General features: G+C 40.9%; 1 long non-coding RNA gene across 1 annotated transcript in view; it reads right to left on the bottom strand.

Annotated features, from left to right (window-relative positions):
* LOC140205220 (uncharacterized) overlaps positions 1 to 20,805 on the bottom strand; it is a 109,304-nt gene that overhangs the window by 61,135 nt on the left and 27,364 nt on the right. The window contains exon 2 of the long non-coding RNA XR_011887788.1: positions 10,343 to 10,546. This is a non-coding gene — a long non-coding RNA (uncharacterized lncRNA). The remainder of the gene's footprint in view (positions 1 to 10,342; positions 10,547 to 20,805) is intronic.

Here is a 20,805-nt window from a genome sequence, read left to right as displayed (position 1 = left end):
TATCTTTATGAGATCTATTTTTCCTTTTCGAGGTTCTTTTGAAGACCCTGTCCTGGAGTTACATGCTGACTTCAGTTCTTTACAGGAATGGGATTCACTCTCGGGGATCTCACAACTGGCCACTATTCAATATACCAAGGACATGGCCTAGAAGACTAGTGTACCTTCAGGGTTCTGGGAGTCCGTGTCTCTGGAGGCGGGCAGACTCAAAGTTGGTGCCTCAGCAGGAAAATGTTGTGTCTTGAGAGACAGAAGATCGAAAGCAGTGAAAGCATAGAGCTGGCTGCTGGACCCGAGTTCTTTGGGCAAAGAGCTCAGAAAAAGCGATATAACAGACTTTTAACACCATAAATCAGCAAATTGTTTTGTTATGTCCCTCCTCTTGCTGTGAAAAGGGGACACCTCTTTTTCACTTATTAGGGAGAGAGAGAGCCTGTGGTATCTCGAATTACCTGGTGAATGAGTAGTCTTTGGGGTACTGCAAGTCTGTGTCTTTACTCATGCTTTGCTGCACACTTGAGTGCTTGATGGGAGGGGGTGCCGACGCTTTTTTTACTGGTGGAGGAGGGGGGATCATTGCTTTGCTGCTGCTTACGTGTGGGAGGGGGGCGCTGGGGAGGACTTTGGGGTTCTAGCATTAAACTGTCATTCATTCTTTGGGGCACCCCCCTGTTTTGCGGATGTTTGCAAAGAAAAAGAATTTCAGGCTGTATATTGTATACGTTTCTCTGACATTAAATGTACCTTTGAAACCTTTGAAATATTTGGATAGACATGGACTGATTAAGGATAGTCAGCATAGCGTCATGCGTGGTAGATCATGTCTAGCCAAATTTATAGAATTTTTTCGAAGAAGTTGCCAGCAAAGTAAGTGAAGTCAAGGCAGTGAATGTTGTCTACGTGGACTTTAGCAAGAAATTTCACAAGGTCCCATATGGGAGGTTGGTCAAGAAGGTTCAATCACTCGGCATTCAAAATGAGGCAGTAATCTGACTGAAAACCTGTGATTAGTGGTGCGCTACAGGGATCGGTGCTGGGTCTGTTGTTGTTTGTCATCTATATCAACGATCTAGATGATAATGTGGTTAACTGGACCAGCAAATTTGTGGATGACACCAAGATTGGGGGTGTAGTGGACAGCAAGGAAGGCTATCATATCTTTTAGAGGGATCTAGGTCAGCTGGAAAAATGGGATGAAAAATAGGAGATGTAATTTAATGCAGACATGTGTGAGGTGTTGCACTTTGGTAGGACCAGCCAAGGTCGGTCTTACACAGTGAACGGTAGGGCACTGAGGAGTGTGGTAGAACAAAGGGATCTGGACATACAAGTACATAATTCATTGAAAGTAGTATCAAAGGTAGATAGGGCCATAAAGGAAGCTTTTGGCACTTTGGCCTTCATAAATCAATGTATTGCTTACAGGGCAAACAACAGGAATTCTGCAGATGCTGGAAATTCAAACAACACACATCAAAGTTGCTGGTGAACGCAGGCCTGGCAGCATCTCTAGGAAGAGGTGCAGTCAACGTTTCAGGCTGAGACCCTTCGTCAGGACTAACTGAAGGAAGAGTGAGTAAGAGATTTGAAAGTTGGAGGGGGAGGGGGAGATCCAAAATGATAGGAGAAGACAGGAGGGGGAGGGATGGAGCCAAGAGCTGGACAGGTGATTGGCAAAAGGGATACGAGAGGATCATGGGACAGGAGGTCCGGGAAGAAAGACGGGGGGGGGGGTGGAACTCAGAGGATGGGCAAGGGGTATATTCAGAGGGACAGAGGGAGAAAAAGGAGAGTGAGAGAAAGAATGTGTGTATAAAAATAAGTAACAGATGGGGTACGAGGGGGAGGTGGGGCATTAGCGGAAGTTAGAGAAGTCGATGTTCATGCCATCAGGTTGGAGGCTACCCAGACGGAATATAAGGTGTTGTTCCTCCAACCTGAGTGTGGCTTCATCTTTACAGTAGAGGAGGCCGTGGATAGACATGTCAGAATGGGAATGGGATGCGTGGATAGACATGTCAGAATGGGAATGGGATGCGTGGATAGACATGTCAGAATGGGAATGGGATGCATGGATAGACATGTCAGAATGGGAATGGGATGTTTATTGATTACAGGCGATGGGGTGTTATGTTGAAGTTATATAAGACATTGGTGAGGCCTAATTTGGAGTATTGCGTGCAGTTTTGGTCACTGACCTACAGGAAAAATGTAAATAAAGTTGAAATTTGCAAGGGTGTTGCTGGGTCTGGAGGACCTGAGTTATAAGGAAAGATTGAATAGGTTATGACTTCCTTCATTAGAACATAGAAGATTGAAAGGAGATTTGATAGAGCCGTCTCTATTTCCTGAGGAGACTGAGGTCCTTTTACATCTGTCGGACAATGCTGAGGATGTTCTACGAGTCTGTGGTGGCCAGTGCTATCATGTTTGCTGTTGTGTGCTGGGGCAACAGGCTGAGGGTAGTAGACACCAACAGGATCAACAAACTCATTCGTAAGGCCAGTGATGTTGTGGGGATGGAACTGGACTCTCTGACGGTGGTGGCTGAAAGGAGGATGCTGTCCAAGTTGCATGCCATCTTGGTCAATGTCTCCCATCCACTACATAATGTACTGGGTGGGCACAGGAGTACATTCAGCCAGAGACTCATTCCACTGAGATGCAACACTGAGCGTTATAGGAAGTCATTCCTGCCTGTGGCCATCAAACTTTACAGCTCCTCCCTTGGAGGGTCAGACACCCTGAGCCAATAGGCTGGTTCTGGATTTATTTCCTGGCATAATTTACATATTACTATTTAATTTTTTATGGTTTTATTACTATTTATTTGTGGTGCAACTGTAATGAAAACCAATTTCCCTCGGGATCAATAAAGTATGACTATGATAGAGGTATACAAAAATATGAGTGGTATAGACAGGGTAAATGCAAGCAGGCTTTTTTCCACTGAGATTGGATGGGACTACAACCAGAGGTCATGGGTTAAGGGTGAAAGTTGAAAAGTTTAAGAGAAACATGAGGGAAAACTTCTTCACTCAGAAGATCGTGAGAGTGTGGAATGTGCTGCCAGCACAACTGGTGCATGCGAGTTCAATTTCAATATTTAAAAAGTTTTGATATATACATGGATGGTAGGGTATACAGGACTATGGTCCTGGTGCAGGTTGATGGGAGTAGGCAGTTTAAATGGTTTCGGCATGGAAGCGATGGGCTGAAGGTGTGCTGTTCTTTTCTACAACTCTATGACAATTTCAAAATCTACAAACTATATCAATCGTGGGATAAACAGTAAGGTGAGCAGCAGGGGACCACAGGACACAAGTAAAAGCTGCAGGCAAGTGCTAGATCAAGTTAACCAATACCCAGAAAAAATGCTGGAGGAACTCAGCAGGTCAGGCAGCATCTACAGAAGGAAATTAACAGCCGAAGTTTTGGGTTGAGACCCTCGATCGGGACAGGAAAGAAATAGGACAGAAGCCAAAATAAGAAGGTGGGGGAGGAGGGAAGGGAATACAAGATGATCGGTGAGGGGAAAAGTGAGGATGAGAGATGATAGGTTAAAGAGGTAAAGGACCGAAGAAGGGTTATTTTAGGAATGGATAGTGGACCATGGAATAATATGCCAGAGAAGATCCAGATAAAGTTTGTGTGAAGCAATATACTCTAATAGAAATAACAACATGATCTGTGTGGCAGAGGCTGTGGTGGTGGTGAAGCAGTAAAGTTATCAAACTGGTAATCTAAACAATCAATCCAGAGGCATAAGGTCAAATCCCAAATGGCAGCTGTGGAACTCATTAACTGGTTATCTTGAAGGAGAAGGATCTTGGGGTCCAAGTCTGTAGCCCCCTGGAGTAGTCGCATACATTGTTGGACAGTAAGAGGTGTATGGTATGCTCTATTGGTCGAAACATTGAGTTCAAGAGTCAGGAACACACATCAAAGTTGCTGGTGAACACAGCAGGCCAGGCAGCATCTCTAGGAAGAGGTACAGTCGACGTTTCAGGCTGAGACCCTTCGTCAGGACTGTTGTTTGCGTTCACCAGCAACTTTGATCTGTGTTGCTTGAATTTCCAGCATCTGCAGAATTCCTGTTGTCAAGAGTCAGGAAGTTATGTTGCAGCTTTAAAAAACCTTCATCAAGTTGCATCTGGGGTATTGCCCCATTATAGGAAGGACATGGAGGCTATGGAGAGGATGCAGAAGAGGTTTACCAAGGTGCTGCCCGTACTACAGTGTATGTGCTGTAAGAGTTTTACCAGGATGCTGCCCGTATTACAGGGTATGTGGTATAAGGAGAGATTGGACAAAGTGGTCATGCACTTTGATAGAGGGAATAAAGGCAGAGATTATTTTCTAAATAGGGAGTAAAGTCATAAATCAGAGGTGCAGAGGGACTTGGGGGTTCCAGTGGAGGATTCCCCAAAGGTTAACTTGCTGGTTCAGCTGCTAGTAAGAAAGACAACTGCAATGTTAGCATTCATTTTGAGAGAACTAGAATATAAAAGCAAGAATGTAATGCTGTGTCTTTATAAGGCATTGGTCAGATCACATTTGGAATATTATGAGCAGTTTTGGGTCCCTTATCTAACAAAGGAGGTTTACAAGAATGATCCCAGGAATGTAAGAACAAACAAGAGAAAATCTGTAGGTGCTGGAAATCCGAGTCCTGCTGAAGGGTTTTGGCCTGAAACAGCGACTGTACTTTTTTCCGTAGATGCTGCCTGGCCTGCTGAGTTCCTACAGCATTTGGTGTGTGTTGCCAGGAATGAAAGAATTAACATGTGAGAGGTGTTTAATGGCTCTAGGCCTGTACTCATTGGAGTTTAGAAAAATGATGGGGGATCTCATTAAAACTAAATATTGAAAAGCCTTTTAGAATTGACGTGGAGAGAATGTTTCACTTAATGGGAGAGTCTAGAACCAAAGGGCACAGCCTCAGAATAGTGGGATGTCCATTTACAACAGAGATGAGGAGGAATTTCATGAGCCAGAAGGTGGTGAATCTGTGGAATTCATTGCTACAGGTGGCTGTGGAGGCCAAGTCATTGCGTATATTTAAAGTAGAGATTCATTGGTTCTTGATTAGTCAGGGCATGAAAGTTTATAGGAATAAGGCTGGACAACGGGGATAAGAGGGAAAATAAATCAGCTATCATCAAATGGCAGAGGAGATTCAATGGGCCAAATGGCCTAATTCTGCTCCAATGTCTTATGATCTTTAACAAGGGTTGTTTTCTCTTGAACAGGAGTTTGGGGGAGACATGTTCAAAATTATGCATGGTATACATAGACAGCTGGTATATTTTTCCCAAGATCAAAATGTCTAATGCTAGAGGGCATGCATTTAAGGTGAGAGAGGACAAGTTCAGAAGCAGATGTGTGGGGCAAGTGTTTTTTCACATAGCAGATGGTGGGGTGTGAACTATAGACCAGGAGAAGAGATTAGATGTCATTGGCTTAATTAGTTTGGCACAACATCATGGGCCAAATGGCCTGTTCTGTGCTGCACAGGTTTATGTTCTTTGTTTTAGAGTAGATTGTGAAAGTGAAGAGGCTTAAAAAGAAAAAAAAATGTTGACATAAAGCTTAGGACATTTTGTGCCTCAAATATGCAGAATATTAAATACAGCAAGTGTTCAGTGTCTTGAGAGGTTTTTTTTGGTTAATGTATTTAATTTTGACAAAGGATGTAAGGATTTGTTGATATTCCAAACAATAATAAAAAATCATAGATCTTCAATATACACAGCTGATTTGCTGGTTTAACATCAAAAGGACTTAGGGGAAACTGCTAAATTGGGGGAAGGCTAATTACAATACAGTAGTATTAGGCAGGAACTGCAGAGAGCAGCGAGTGGCTGTTATTGGTTAAATTCACATCTAACCTGTGGGAGTCACTTAAAGGCCAATGAGTCTGAAGTCAGGACTAATATGCAGGCAAAAGAAGGAATGCAAGGTTGAGGATCCTTGGATGATGAGAGATGTTGCAGATTTTGGTCAAAAAGAAAAGGGAAGCATATGTGAGGTTTGGGAAATTGAAATTGGAGGAGGACTATAAAATTGGAGGAGGAATATAAAAGAAGTAATAGAGAGCATGAAGAGCGGATCGGGAGAGCTAAAACAAGTCATGAGGTGTCTAAGGACAGTAGGATTAAGAAAAGTCCCAAGGCATTTACACATACATTAAAAACAAGGTGGTAGCTAGGGAGCTAAGGGTTGGATAATGAAGGGAATTTATGCCTGATGCCAAAGGGAGAGTGTGATGTACGAAATGAGCACTTTGCTTCGGTATTCACCAAAGAGAAGGATGCGGAACACCGTGAGAAAAGGGAAGGGGATGCTGATACTTTAGGGCAGCCATTCTCAACGGGGGCCATATGGCCCCCTTGGGGGCCCTGGTACATTTGAAGGGGACCATCTTGGTGTTCAATAATAAATGATTTTCTGTCTATCTGGTCGTGTTGTATCCCTGTTTGAAAGGGCGGCCCTGGAACCTGAGAAGAGCTCCCAAGGGGGCAGTGGCCAAAAAAAGGTTGAGAATCACTACTCTAGGACATGTTGCTATCATTGAGGAGTTGGTTCTCTCTAAGAACATAGGAGTTCTGATGCAGGGTTTTGACCTGAAACATCGACAACTCATTTCCACCCACTGAGTTCCTCCAGCAGATTGCTTGTTGCTCCAGGTTCTAGCATTTGCAGTCTCTTGTATCTCCCAATGGGATCTATCCTATGTCATTGAGAGAGATAAGAGAAGGGATTGCTGGAGCCTTGGTAGTGATCTTTATACCCTCTTTAGACACAGGTGACGTTCCAGAGGACTGGAGAAGAGCCAGAGTTTTCCTCTGTTTAAGAAGGGCACTCCAGGAAAGTATAGGGCATAAGCCTTTCATCAATTATATGGAACTTAATGGAAAGTATTCTTAGGGATGGTACATACTCTCATTTGGAAAAGCAAGGTCTTGCTATGGATCGTCTCCATTGCTTTGTTTGGGGCAGACAAGGTCTTACAAACATGATTGAGATTTTTGAGGTGGGTGATGAAAGTTTTTGATGAGGATAGGGCAGTGAATGTTGCCTACGTGGTTTAGTAAAGCATTCAGCAAGTTCTCTTCTTGGTCCAGAACATTAAGATGTGTGGGATCCATAGTGACTTGGTCAGTTGGTAGATAGCAAACAGTGATGTGCTGGTTAGTAAGTTAGTAGGAAATACAAACATTGGCCGATGTGGATAATGAGGATGATTGTCAGAGGATTCAGCGGGATATAGATCAGATTGGTGGAGAAATGGCAGATGGAGTTCACTTGGACAAATGTGAGATATTGCACTTTTGGAGGGTCAAATATGAGAAAAAAGCATAATATAGCAAATGTAAAGACCCTCAGGAGCATTGATGTATAGAGGGATCTTGTGGGGGGGGGGGGTCTAATCTATAGCTCCTTGAAAGTGGCAAGCTAAGTGGATAGAGCAGTAGTGTACACCATTCTTGCATTCATCCGTTGAGGCACTGAGCAGTAAAGTTGGCAAATACAGTTGCATTTGTGTAAAACTTATATTAGGTCACATATGGAACATTGTATGGAATACTGATTGCAGCAGTACAGTAAGGATGTGGTGTCTTTGGAACGATTGCAAAGCAGGGTCACCAAGATGCTACCTAAACTGGAAAGTAGCAGCTTTAAGAAGAGGTTGGATGAACTTAGAATGATTGGATTTTTTTAGTATCATATAAAATTATGAGAAGCATAGTTTGCATGGATGCCAGAGCCTTTTACCCAGTGTGAAAATGTAAATACAAGAGGGCATAGAGGTGAAAGAGGGAAGTGTAAAGGAGATTTGCAAGGCTGGTTGTTTTTCATAAAGTGGCACTGCTTTTATGTTTGATGATTTTTACAAATGGGCCTTTTCTGATAATATTCTAGGAAGTCAATAGAAAACATTCTTAACACTGGTAGGGGTTAAATGTTTTACTTAGTTCACTTGATAAGATGGACACATTTTCCCATGTCACTTTGAATTAATTTTGAAACTTAATCTAAGTTTGCTTTAACACTACACATACAGTTGATAATGTATCTAAAGACTCATTCCAGCAATTGAAACACAGCTTGGCATTGATGCAAAGATGGAATTTTTACTGACAAATAACATAGACAACACAGAAATAGACCGTGTAGCCTGTTCTTTCCATGCTGACCGTCAAATGCCCATCTATATTAATCCCATTTATCAGTAGCTGGTCCTATTCAAGTGTTCATCAGATACTTCTACTTTGTTTGAGTACCTGTCTCCATCACTTCCTCAGAAAGTGTGTTCCAAATTCTAACCACTCTCCAGCAGAGAAAAAAATCATTCATAAAATCTCCTCCAAATCTCTTGCCCTCTATTCTAACGCTATGCATCTACTAGGTGAAGAAAGAAAAACAGCAATTCCAGTGGAGATATAAAAAGGAAGGCAGCAAAATGGACACATGCATCTCCCCTGTATTTTTTTCCATTGATTTCAATTGAAGGAGAATGGGTAGGGTGCAGTGCCTGCCACCTGTGTCGACTTTGAGCTGTGAGACTCCAACAGGAATTGCATTTTTCTATACTGCATTGCCCCCTGAAAAGAGATTAATATGTCACCCCTGTCATGTGTTTATTGGGTGCAAAATGGTTGCAGCTTTTGTTTGTAAAGCAATAAAGAATACATCTTAAAATTAATCAATTGGTTGAGAAAAATGTGAGCTGTCAAAGGAAATAGTTGAGGTGCTGCTGTGGTGAACATAAATGGTATTCTTTGAAAGTTATTTCACAATTACAGAAAGTACCATAGATATTATGGTTAATTGTGTGGATGAAATAGGAAGTTTGGTCTGTTAAATTCTTTGATGATCAATACCAGCTGAGTTGATAAAATCTGTCGTGCTTAAATTGTTAGGAGCTGGAAGTTTCTTACCAATTTCACAACTCTAACTGGACTTGCAAAGAATAGTACTGAATTACTGAACTTGTTTACATGGAAGAATTAATTTTGATTTATATTGTCTATGTGATTGTGTTTAGTTATCTATACATTCACATTCTTCTGAATTATCTTAAGGTTAGCAAATGAACAAACAGAGCATATTAATGTGGTGAATCTATCATATTTACCAAAGTGTAGGTTAATACCAACACAGAACAATAATTAAACAACCACAAAGTGACAAAGCAAAGAGGTAAAAACTGAGCAGCCAGTGAATAACAGTCACTCTTGCTGACAGCAGATCGCGACTATACCTTTTCTCACACTATCTCCTGTAAAAATGCTATTCCCTTTGCCCAGCTTCTTTGCCTCTGCTGCATCTGTTCTCATAATGTGGCTTTCCATTCCAGGACATCAGAGATGTCCTCCTCCTTTAAAGAATGAGGTTTCCCTCCCTCTACTACTGATGCTGCCCTCACCCCCATGTTCTCAATTTCCCATACACCTACACTCACCCCATCTTCCCTCTGCCTCAATAGTGATAGAGTTTCTCTTGTCCTTACCTACGATCCCATCAGCCTCCACAACTTCCGCCATCTCGAAAAGGATCCCACTACCAGACGTATCTTTACCTTACCATCCCCCGCTTTCCGCAGGGTTCACTCTCTCCACGATTCCCTTGTCCATTCGTCTTCCCCACTAACCTCCCTCAGTGCTACACCTGCCCCTACACCTACTCCTTCACCTGCATTCAAGGCCACAAACAATTCTTCCAGGTGAGGCAGCACTTTACCTGTGAAACTGCTGGGGTTGTCTACTGTGTCCAGTGATCCCAATGCAGCCTCCTCTACATTGGTGAGGGCATCATAAATTGGAGGACTGCTTCATTGAGCACTTCCACACCATCTGCCACAAGCGGGACTTCCCAGTGTCCTAACATTTTAATTCCCATTCCCATTCTGATGTGTTGCTCCATGGCCTCCTCTTGCGCCAAGATGAGACCACCCTCAGTGTAGAGGAGCAACAACTAATATCCCGTCTGGTTACCCTCCAACCTCATGGCATAAATATTGATTTCTCCTTCCAGTAAACAAAGTCCACCCCGCTCCCAACACTCCTTTCACTTCTTCTAACCTGCTATTACTTCCCCCTCGGTCCTTTCTCCTTCCCTTTCCCCTATGGTCCACTCTTCTCTCCTATCAGATTATTTCTTCTCCAGCCCCTGACCTTTCCCACCCACCTGGCTTCACCTATCACCTTCCTGCGAGCTTCTTTCCCCTCCCTCCACCTTTTTATTCTGGCACCTTCCCCCTTTTCTTCTCAGTTCTGAAGAAGGGTCTCAGCCCGAAATGTTGACTGTTTATTCATTTCCATAGTTGCTGCCTGACCTGCTGAGCCCCTCCAGTATTTTGTCTGTGTTGCTTTGGATTTCCCGCATCCGCAGACTTTCTTGTGTTTGGGACAGCAGATGAAGTTACTTTCCAAATCCATCCTTAATTTGGACAAAATTCAAGGCAGCTTCAAATGGATGTAAGTTCATCTCCTTCCTCGGCAACTCCCAACTCATGATTTCCAATAGCATATAAGGAATTCTGAAAGAGAGGAGCAGGTTCATAATTAGAAAGGGTGAAAAGATGTCCAAAGGAAGAATTATACCACATAATGAAATGGCTCTACGTAAATAAAATGGATGAGAGTTAAGAAGTTGCTTACCACAATACTTGAATTAGAACATGCTGACTAAAAATTTAGTCAATCTTAACATTCACTTCTTTACATTGTTTACAAGAAATGTATTTAATTCCACCAATAGATTATTGTTAGTGTTTTCACTCTATTTCTAATCATAATTGAATTATCTCTCTCTAGGATGGATGGTGTACAAGGAAAATAATTGCCTTGTGCTATCACTTGTACTTATGTGGATCAGGTTTCTCACAGCTCTGAAGCAGGAATGTGCTACTTTAATAAAACACTCTTCAAATAGTCTTCAGAAACTCTACTCCCATTAGATTTCTGTAGTTCTGCCATTCCATGTCAAGTACTCAGCAATATATTAATACATCCATTGTAAAAAGTGACAGTGCCAAATACCAAATCTCTTTACAATGCCAGAAAGCAGCTGATTAATTAACTGCACAAAAACAAATTGTAGCATGCCATCAGGAGGAAATACCAGGCATTATTTGGTGGTACTGCCACATTTGTCCCTCACCACTGTATTTAAATCTGCTGAGCAGCAGAGTCTGAACAGCAATTGTTTAACCCATGAAAGCCTCATAGAACTCTGTAAACTAATTTCCTCATACAAATATCAGAAAAAGTTCTGTTTCAACAACTATCAGAGCAGAGGTAGAACAATAAACAAGATTAATACCCAAAGTAAATAAGCAAAACTATTTTAAATCTTAATTTTCAAGCAAAAATATGGTCCTCTCTGACATCAAGCCAAAACTCTTTAGATAAACTTCTTGATGTAGTCATAGTGATTAGATTTAAGAGAAAAACAGTAAATTGCTGGAGGAACACAGCAAGTCAAGCAACAGCTGAGGATACAAAGGGATGGTCAATGTTTCAAGTCAAGACCCAGCAACAGGACTGAGAGTGTAGAGGCAAGATACCCAGCATAGAGAGATGAGAGGGGCAGGAGAGACACGTGCTGGTAGGTGACAAGCAGATCCAAGTGAATTGGAGGCTGATAGGCAGACGGAAACAAGTAATGGAGGGGAAGTCTTGAGACTGAGGCAGGTGGAAACAGATACAGAAGAACAAATGAGAAAGTGGAGCCAGGGTGTGGCAGGGGAGGATGAAAGTAGAAACAAAGGCTGGAAGGTGATGTGCAATTTATAAGGGAGGAACGATGGGCAAATAAAACCTAATGGGTGAAGGGACTAGAAAGTTCGGCATAAAGAGAAGAAACCCAGGTAGATAGGTAATGAGCAGATGGGACCAGGGGCCAAGGTAACAAATCTAGGAAATGTTGGAGTCGGGGGAAGGTGGGAATGGAAAAGGTGATCAAAGGGAGAGAGAACCAAAGAGAACAAAGGTAAATAGAGTTGGTTACCCAAAATTGGCAAATTTATGTTCACACCATTGGAATGTGGTGTTGTTCTTCTTGTTTGCATTTGGTCTTACTGTAGGAATGGAAAAGGGACAGGAGAGACAGGTCGGTGTGACAATTGGAAGGAGTGTCGAAATGTCATGGGAGAATGCTGCTTGAAGCCAACCTAACCAGGAGACAGACTGCTGGTGTCCTTCATCAGCACACCGTGCCTTATATCACAAGACATTGGGATTACACCGTTACAACAGTTGTTGTGGTGTGGTGTATTACCAAAGTGCCTGGGTTTCAGGGCTACAACCTTAGTACAAGAATAGGATATAGGCAATTATAATCATTTAATAGTTGTATAAAACTTGATTAGGATGTATTTCTAAATATTCATTAAGCATCAACATCTGAGATATCTGCAGGTTGATTTTCTTGTGACTGTTGAATAACCAAGGTGACTCTTTAAGATTCCCGGATAACTGGGTAGCCATTTGTTGTATACATATGTCAGTCTCAGTCTAATGAAGAATATTCTAATTGAAAATAATCAATCCTAAAATTATTTCACATTCACTAAATGATTTTCTAGAACAAATATCTGCACAACATTATTTAGTTATGCCCAATCACAGATAAAGCTCATGAACCCATTGAGATGTGGATAAGGCTATAGTTTTATACCCCATTCATTTTTAAGCCAAGGTCCTGCACTTCTGACAGGCAAGGGTGGAATTAGACTACAATCCAACTAACAGATATACGAGACCCTGATAAGTCATGAAAGTAACCATAGTCGTCTAGAATAGGTGCAGGTTCTGCTGAGGGTGAACTAGTACACTCTATGGATGGAATCCTATTTACAGAGGATTCGTTCTCAGGATTGTGATGATTAACCGGGTACAATCCATAGGATCCTGCACTTGAGAGAAGTCTTCTCCCTCTCCTGCTTCTGCCTCAGTTCTATTAGGAAATAATTTCCTTGACAAACCAAGCTTTGTAACTTGTTTAGTACACAAATGGTTTCTGCGGAATTTGCCTAAATGCCTCTGAATTGGAATTTGGTTATCGTTTCAAATATAAAATATTTTGATCATATGCATTTAAATAACAATAGAGCAGAACACCTCTACAGCTGATTTTTTACAGCTGGACTCAAGGGCTACTGAATGCCAGTCTGCACGTGATTCTCGTTGGTACAACTACAGCTTGAAAGGGCTCTTTTGAAGAGTCTAAATGGGAACAATGGCTAATAATTTTGTGAATTGTCACCCCAGCCAGGCATTGCCATTGGGGAGGGGCACAAAGGCATGAAAAACAGATTCAGAGGAGGATGACAAGGAGCAAATACGGTTTCCTGCTTTAGGTCAGTGCTCTCTGAGGTTAAAGTGTGGACAACAATCTTTTGAAAGACATCACCTGCAGAAAGAAAGGAATGCTGCCCTTCAAAATGATAATGCAAGGCTGGAGCTGAGATGTCAGTGAACTGAATTGAAGTCCATGTGAAGTATGGCTGACAGCTTCACTCAGCGAGAAAGAAACTTACTTTGATACATTGATTGCAAGTACCACAAATACTATACAGTAAAGCACATTTGTAACTGCATTCTCTATTACTAAAATGGTACACCAAATTGCATTCAGTCAAAAGTCAGAGACAGCAGTGTGACAATAACCAGGTAATCTTTTGAATGCTTCCAATGCCCTTCAGGAGATGCAATAGATCTTTTACATCCACAGAGCTTTCTTTAACATCTGGAATGAAAGATTGCATCTTTGGCAGTCCAGCGAACGTTCAGAAAAGCGTAGGAGTGTCTGTGCTCAAAGTTTCCTGAGCGGGACTTAAAGAAACTATCTACCTACTGAGAGGTGGACCTCCAACCAAAGAGGCAACATTTTTACCGCAGTAATTTTTAGTCTTAAAGTTGTTGATACAACTTGATTAAAATCTTTCAAAATAAATTATTTTAGAGGTGCAAGATATGATTTTCAAGCAATGAAATATGCAATCAGTGGCCACTTTATTAAGTACACCTGCTCGTTAATGCAAATATCTAATCAGCCAATCATGTGGCAACAACTCAATGCATAAATGTATGCATAGATAGTCAAGAGGTTCCGTTGTTTTTCAGATCAAACATCAGAATGGGGAAGAAATGTGATCCAAGTGACTTTCACTATGGACTGATTGTTAATACCAGACAGGGTGGTGAGAGTATCTCAGAAACTATTTTCATGCACAGCAGTCTCCAGACTTTACAGAGAATAATTCAGAAAACAAAAACATCCAGTAAGCAGCAGTTCTGTGGATGAAAATGCCTTGCTAATGACAGAGGTTGCAGGAGAATGGCCAGAGTGGTACAGGAGGTACCGAATAAAAATTACCCTTGTGTGTAGAACCCACCTCTAAAGATTTCATAATTCCACCATGTACTGAGCAAGTACTATATCTATTAAAGGTAATGAAACTTTAGAGAAAGAACATTGTTAAGATTTACTGCCAAATGGAAATAGTGTCCTGTTAATGTTTTAGAAATTTTATAATTTCTAAAATGAAACTTCAATTTTAATAATTAAATTTTCCTAAAGACATATGACAGCTGGTAGTACAATCCAGCTAAGTAATATCAACAACACTTAAATTATCATATATAACAAAAATAACTCTTAAATATAATAAAGATTATTGAATTTCAAGTTCTGTGAGAAATTATGAATAAATTTAATCCAATATTTTTCATTCATTATTTGATATGAAGGAATGCGCCTCTCTTCGACATGAAGACGCATACTTTAAATATGTTGAAACACCGCAGACTTGGCAAAGTGTGAACTGCCAAGCATTTGCATGATGAATGGAAAGTCATTTATATTCCTGAGAAGATCTACGTAAAACATATTGGAAGCTCTTAAAATTGACCATTTTTGGTTTTAACTCCAAAGATTTGACATTATGAATGCAAAGCACATGTTTCCTGTGTCAAAGATTAAATGGAAGTAAAAGGGTATAGAATGTGCAGGGTGAAACCAAAAATGAATATTAAGAGTGCAAGAGGTAGTATAAAAAATATTAGGAGGTAAAGTCAGTGAAAAACCCAAGAATATTAGAGACCAAAATAGATCTCTGAGTGTGCAGGCAAAAGGCACAATATAGAATATTGAGTGAAGACTTTGCATGTGGGGGTTGGGGTAACATTAATGGAGATGGTAAACACAGAGGAAGCAGATAACTTCTCAGAGCTTGAATATTTAAAAGTGGATGTTTCATCAAGTCAACTAAAATGTATCCCAGATTCATAAATGAAGCATCATTTTTCAAAGATCTTTGCCTACAGGCAAGATTTCAAAGCTCAGTGGAGTTCGTCTATGGTATCATTGTTCAAAAATCAGAAAGGATTAAACTTAATAAACTCAGACCTGTTTCCTTAGTGAATGGGAAATTATTGGGAAAAAGTTCCAAAAGATAGAGTAAATCACTATCTAAAGTTCAAAGTAAATTTATTGTTAAGGTATGTATATGTCACCATATACTGCCCTGAGATTAATTTTCTTGCAGGCATTCACAATAGAACAAAAAGTATGATGAAATCAATGAAAAACTACACGCAAACAAATACTGACAAACAACCAATGTGCAAAAAAGTATATATAAAGTACTGAGAACGGGAGTTGTAAGTGAATCCATAGCTATTGGAATCAGTTCAGAGTTGAGGTGATTGAAGTTATCCACAGCTGATGGCTGAAGGGCTCCTGAAGACAGTGAATCTAAAGGAGCATGGGCTAATCAAGGACAGTCAGCATGGAGTTGTTAGGGGAAGGTCAGTTTCGCCTGAAGCCCTGATGAGTGTAGGGTATAGTATACATGAATTTCATAAAGCATTTGAAGTGTCACGTTGTAAAAGAGACAGCTGGATTAAAATTTGTTCTTTGGCAGAAAACAAGCATGATGATAGAAGGAAATGTTAGCACCTGTAAGGCTTTATGTGGTGGGGTGCTGCAGGCTAACTGGTCTATTAATTTAAACATAAATATAGGCACCACAATGAAACGTTTGGTAATGATAACAATCTGACAATATGGTTGACAGTGAGAGAAAGAATTCAAGGCTATAGGAAGATATCGAAGCACCATAAGACATAGGAGCAGAATTTGGCCCATCGAGTCTGCTCCACCATTCACTCATGGATGATTTACTGTCCTTCTCAACCCCATTCTCCTGCCTACTCTCCATAAGCCTTGAAGCCATTACTAACCAAGAACCTTTCAACATCTGCTTTAAATACACCCAGTGACTTGGCCTCCACTGCTATCTGAGGCAATGAATTCCATAGATTCGCCACTCTCTGACTAAAGAAATTCCTCCACATCTCTGTTCTAAAGGGATATCTCCCTATTCTGTGGCTGTGGCCTCTGGTCCTAGATTCCACCACTGTAAGAAACGTCCTCTCCACATCCACTCTATCTAGACCTTTCAATATTCAGTAAGTTTCAATGAGATTCCCCCCTCGTTCTTCTAAACTCTAGTGAGTTCAGGCCCAAAGCTATCAAACGCTCCTCATACATTAACCCTTTCAGTCCCCAAATCATTCTCATGAACCTTCTCTGGACCCTCTCCAACGCCAACATGTCCTTTCTAAGGGGCCCAAAACTGTTCACAGTACTCCAAATGCAGTCTGACCAATGCCTTATAAACCCTCAATGTAACATCCTTGCTTTTATATTCCACTCCTCTTAAAATGAATGCTAACACTGAATTTGCCGTTCTCACCACTCAACCTGCAAATTAACCGTTAGGGAATCCTGCACGAGGGCTCCCAATTCCCTTTGCACCTCTGATCTCTGCATTTTCGCCCTGTTTAGAAAATAGTCTATGCCTTTGTTCCCTCTACCAAAGTGCATGGCCATATCCTTCTCTACACTATATAAATCTACCACTCCTTTGCCCATTCTCCTAATCTGTCCAATCCTTCTCATCCTCTTTGCTTCCTCGACACTTCCTGCCTCTCCACACAAACTTGGCCACAAAATCATCAACTCAGTCATTCAAATCATTGACATATGATGTGAATGGAAGTGGTCCCAAAACTGACCCCTGCAGAGCACTACTAGTCACCAGAGTCCAACCAGAAAAGGCCCACTTTATTCCCATCCTTTGCATCCTGCCACTTAGCCAAACTTCTATCCATGCTAGTAATATGAGACCCTCCATTGGTCAGAGTCAACTTTCCTAGCTGTCATATGCAGGCTGGGGAGTACGATACGGAGAGCGAGCTATTGCCCAGGTAGTAGGCAGAGACTGATTTGGTACCAGTGGCATCTCAGGAGTTGTCAGTCAGCATTGAACTCAACGTAGAACAGCCTTAGGGACTCGAGCTTCAGATTTGTTTCCTCTATGTTTACTCCAGAAGTTTTCCCCATATGTGGGTATAGAGAACAGAGTTTTCCTTCTCCTAAATGAGCTTCCAAAGCTACTGGTTTTAAGGTGCCAGTAACCCACCTTTGCCCCTTCTCCTGTCAATAGAAATGGCTCTGCCGGGCTTAGTAGCAAAGCCACATGTGAAGGCCAGGAGCCGGACTTGGTTGTCAGAAGCTATTTGAGATGTACACCATTGGAAGTTTGACCCCACAACCCTTCCCCTCCCCACCACCATTATGACAACCTTAAAGAACTGCATACCAGTATCTTTCCTGTAATACCACGTGCACTTGTCTTGTTAAAGACCCTCATGTGCAACACCTTGCCAATGGCCTTCTGAAAATCCGAGCAACCAACACCAACAGATTTGTCAGGCAAAGATTTCCCCTTAAGGAAACCATGTGACTTTGGTACTCAAGGTACCCTGAAAACTCATCCTTAATAATCGACTCCATCATCTTCCCAACCACTGTGTCAGTTTAACTGTCCTATAATTTCCTTTCTTTAACCCCCCTCCTTTCTTAAAGAGTGGAGTGACATGTGCAATTTTCCAGTCCTCCAGAAACGAGTTATTCTTGAAAAATCACTGCTAATGCCTCCACAATCTCTTCAGCCCCCACTTTCAGAACCCTGGGGTGTAGTCCATCTGGTCCAGGTGAGTTACCTATGCTCAGATTAGGAGGGCACAGAAATAACAGGTGGATTTGAGTATGGAAAATGATGATGTAATCAATGTGGGTGGGTGAAACTAGGCAAGGGGACACATGATAAATTGCAGAGCACTAACTTAGAGAATAGAGGGACATGGAAAGCATACAAATCGCTGACTGTAGCAGGAGAGATTAATAACATTTGTAGTATTTGCATTATGTAAACAAGTGGAGAGATCATTCTTTTAATGTATAAAACATTAGTCAGGCTGCAGCTGGAGGATGATGCACATTTCTGATCAGCACACTACCAAAAGAATCTGATGGCGTTAAATGGGGAACAGAGAAGATTTACAAGACTGTGCCAGGCTGGAGAATGATCATTATGAGAGATTTGTCTAAGTTGTATGGAATTATGGGTAGAGCAGGCTATTTCCTTTGGCAGGGAAGTCTGTAGCCAGGAGGCTGAGTTTGGGCTAGTTGGTAAAGCTTGAGGGAGAAGTTGGGAAGAAAATAATGTTATTCGATGATTGACAGCGATCTGGAATTCACTTCCTGAAAGGGTGACTGAGGCAGAAACTTGTGCCACATTTAAAAACTACCTGGATGAGCATTTGGGCACACATAACCTGCATGATTATAGAGCAAAAGATAGGAAGCTAATTAACAAAAGGTCATTTTTTTGCTGACATTCACATGGTAGGCCAAATGGCCTACTCATGTGGTGAAAATTTTCATGAATCATTGGAATTATAAGCAATTTCAACACTATGCAGTACATGCGCTATTCAATTTTCCTAGAATTAATGGTTTAAATACAACTAGGTTCCTCAGCAAGAGTCTAAATAATGTAAAAATAAAGAGGCAATATAATACCTAAATGCAATATAGCCTCAAAATATGGTCACAGAGCTATGATGTGATATCTATACTCAAGTCATTTGGTAGGCGGATCCCAGGTGTGACTTGAGTCAGTCTTTACATTAAGCTTCCTCAAGAATGCTAAGAAGAGTGGAAAGGAGTTTAAAAAGTAAGTCGTCCATGGTCCTTTATTCATATTCATTAAGGACAACTCAGCTGAAGGTATTGGGTCCATCCTGGGACCAACACCTCGACGCAATCATGTAAAAGGTCAAAGTCACAAAAAATAGAAATTAATTTTCAATATTGTTGACTGAATTATCACAACAAATGGAAAATTGCCTTCTGTAAATGAATGCCTCAATATTTCCCTGAGATACAAAAAATTACAACCTGTGCAAATAAAGTTTTTTAATTTAGCTGCCATGCATTTATTGCTATTAACTTAGGAATTAATTGGAACAGTACGTAATGAATATGTTATTCTGTATTTTCATGACTCCACTCTTCTGGGAGCAATTTGTTAGTTTCATCCATACTCCACATTCCAGAGTAACATGCCAAAACCATATTTGCACGCTCCTAGGAAAGAGGCATCCATTTGGGAAAAATTATCTTTTTATCACTCACATTAAATCCAAACCTAAGAATTGAAAGTTTCTTTTTGAGGTACAGCGTGAAGAGTGCTAAATGTAGTTATCCCTTTGGACTGTCCCTAAACCATAGAGCTTTTATCCTGATGTTTTTCTGCCATTGTTGACATACATTGTGTTAAAATTGTGCTTTCTTATAAGCTCCATGCAACTTTCACATATTTTGGCAGTTTCCAGTAAGATACTTGTCCAACCTGAGCAATCTGAATAGGTTAGAGCAAATGCAAGGAATTCATCTTATTTTTTTCAAAATAATTTTGTGTAATGCATGTAAAATATGATCATGTTATAAAATATGCTGTATGACAGAAAACAAAATGGTTCAGTGAGGACAAAATTCTTGAAAGATAACAGTGACTTAAAACAAAAAGCCTATGGTTATCCACTTTCTATAGGATAATTTCTGTCAGGAACTGATGAAGGCATATTGTTCGACATTGACAAACATTACAAAGAAGCTGGAGTGGTACAGTCATATTAGAGAATGGTTAACATGGTGTCTACATTTATAAAAAGTAACAGCAGATAATAACTAAACCTTTAAATATTTCTTTTTCTTCATATTTCTAACTAGTGTAAAATAATGGACACAATTATCAGAAGGTAACCTGGGAATTTTGATCAACAAAAGTAGTTTTAGATAGAGATCTGAGTGGGCTGTGGAGGAATTAAAATATGAAGGAAAATGCTTAACTCAAGTGGGTTGGGGACAGTGAAAGAAGACAAACCAGTTGCCTTTGTTCTTGCCATGGGGTTTAAGGAATGGAGGCTGCCATTTTGTGAAGCTGCTCTATGCCTTCCTTTTTGTGAATTGGAGTTGCTTGGCTTTCGACGTTTTAAAGTAGACACAATAATGTTCCAGGTAATCTGCTGGACTAGAGATAATTTCCAAATACAGTAAGAAGTTATTTATGAGGTGTTCTTTGGTTAGATATAACATGCAGATTTGTGAATGTTGGGGTCTGTGTCTGCCCTCCCCCTCCCACTTTCAAATCTCTTACTAGCTCTTCTTTCAGTTAGTCCTGACGAAGGGTCTCGGCCTGAAACGTCAACTGTACCTCTTCCTAGAGATGCTGCCTGGCCTGCTGCGTTCACCAGCAACTTTGATGTGTGTTGGTTGAATTTCCAGCATCTGCAGAATTCCTTGTGTTTGAGCTGGTTGCTGGTTTGGTAACCAATTTAAAACAAAGGGCCATAAATTACCAGTTGTCACTTATGGAAG

The sequence above is a fragment of the Mobula birostris genome, chromosome 11 (genome assembly GCF_030028105.1).
Source record: "Mobula birostris isolate sMobBir1 chromosome 11, sMobBir1.hap1, whole genome shotgun sequence".
In the NCBI taxonomy this organism is placed as follows: domain Eukaryota; kingdom Metazoa; phylum Chordata; class Chondrichthyes; order Myliobatiformes; family Myliobatidae; genus Mobula; species Mobula birostris.
Note: the sequence above shows the minus strand (reverse complement) of the source record. Positions and strands in the feature narration are given on the sequence as shown.